The sequence below is a fragment of the Pteropus vampyrus genome, unplaced genomic scaffold (genome assembly GCF_000151845.1).
Source record: "Pteropus vampyrus isolate Shadow unplaced genomic scaffold, Pvam_2.0 Scaffold273, whole genome shotgun sequence".
Taxonomy (NCBI): Eukaryota; Metazoa; Chordata; class Mammalia; order Chiroptera; family Pteropodidae; genus Pteropus; species Pteropus vampyrus.
In genome coordinates this window covers 2,405,164-2,406,399 of record NW_011889054.1, presented here as the reverse complement: position 1 = coordinate 2,406,399, position 1,236 = coordinate 2,405,164, and the positions used below count along the sequence as shown (strand labels likewise).

The window sequence follows — 1,236 nt, the reverse complement described above, 5'->3', positions numbered from 1 at the left end:
CAATAATAGTATCTACCTCATCAAGTTTTAGTAAGGGTTAAATAAGTTAATAAATGTCAAAACTTAGAAATAGTTCCTGGTACATGGTAAGCGCTACAAATTTCTCACAGTTACAGAGAAACATAATGATTTATTGCAACCTCACCCACCCCACCCCAAACTCACTCCTGGAACTTGCATCCCCTAGCCTAAATACAAATATTATTCTTACTGAGGTAAACTGGAAAGAATATAGACCAACTCTGTCCAATAGAAATACGAATCACATGTGTAATGTTAAATTTTTTTAAGTAAAAAAGGGGTGAAACTAATTTTAACATTTAAAATTTTAAGCCAATACATCCAAAATATTATAATTTCAAAGTTTCATCAATTTAAAATGTATTGATGAGTCTACAGTCATGCTACCCTGAACAAGCCCGATCCCGTCTAATCTCGGAAGCTAAGCAGGGTCGGGTCTGGTTAGTACTTGGATGGGAGACCACCTAAAAAGACCAGGTGCTGTAGGCATAAAAAATAAAAATAAAAAAAATAAGGGATTGTAAGCTGACAAGGTCTTTGCAATCTGTGAGGTCAACTAAGGGTTGCCTTACCTAAAAAAAAATAGAAATAAAAATAAATAAATAAATAAATAAATAAAATGTATTAATGAGATATTTCACATCCTTTTTTTTCACAATAAGTCTTCAAAACATGTCTATTTTACAATGATGGCACATTGCAGTTGGAATGCTAAATTTTCATTGGGAATATTTGATTAGAATTTTAGATTTCATAAAATTTCCAGTTGAAAAAGTAGATTTACTTACCCAAAAGTAGATTCACTTACATACTTAAAACTTTTCTAGTAACTAAACTGACTTTTCCAATGACTGAATTAAATACCAGTTTTTTAAGTTTAAATTAAATAAAATTATAAATTTAGTTTCTCAATTGCACTAGTCATATTTTAAGTGCTCAAGAGCACATGTGGCTAGTGGTTACCATATTGAATGGCATAGGTGCAGAATTTTAAAACATACAGGCCTGCCGTTTAATCATATAGTTTTAAATGAGTTATTTGACTTTTCTTAGCCACAATTTCCTGATTTACAGTTTATAAATTTACAACTGAAAAAAAATCTATTATATTCTCATTAATATTAGAGGTATTATATCTAAAATGCAATGCACAGTGGCTAACAGGTCTTCAATAAATAGTGACTATTGTTTTCTTATGTTTTATTAATAAAAAAA

At 29.9% G+C, this 1,236-nt stretch overlaps 1 pseudogene; it reads left to right on the top strand.

Moving 5' to 3' along the window:
- Nucleotides 1–391: 391 nt before the first annotated feature.
- On the top strand, nucleotides 392–510 carry LOC111729648 (annotated as a pseudogene).
- The last annotated feature ends 726 nt before the right edge of the window (nucleotides 511–1,236 follow it).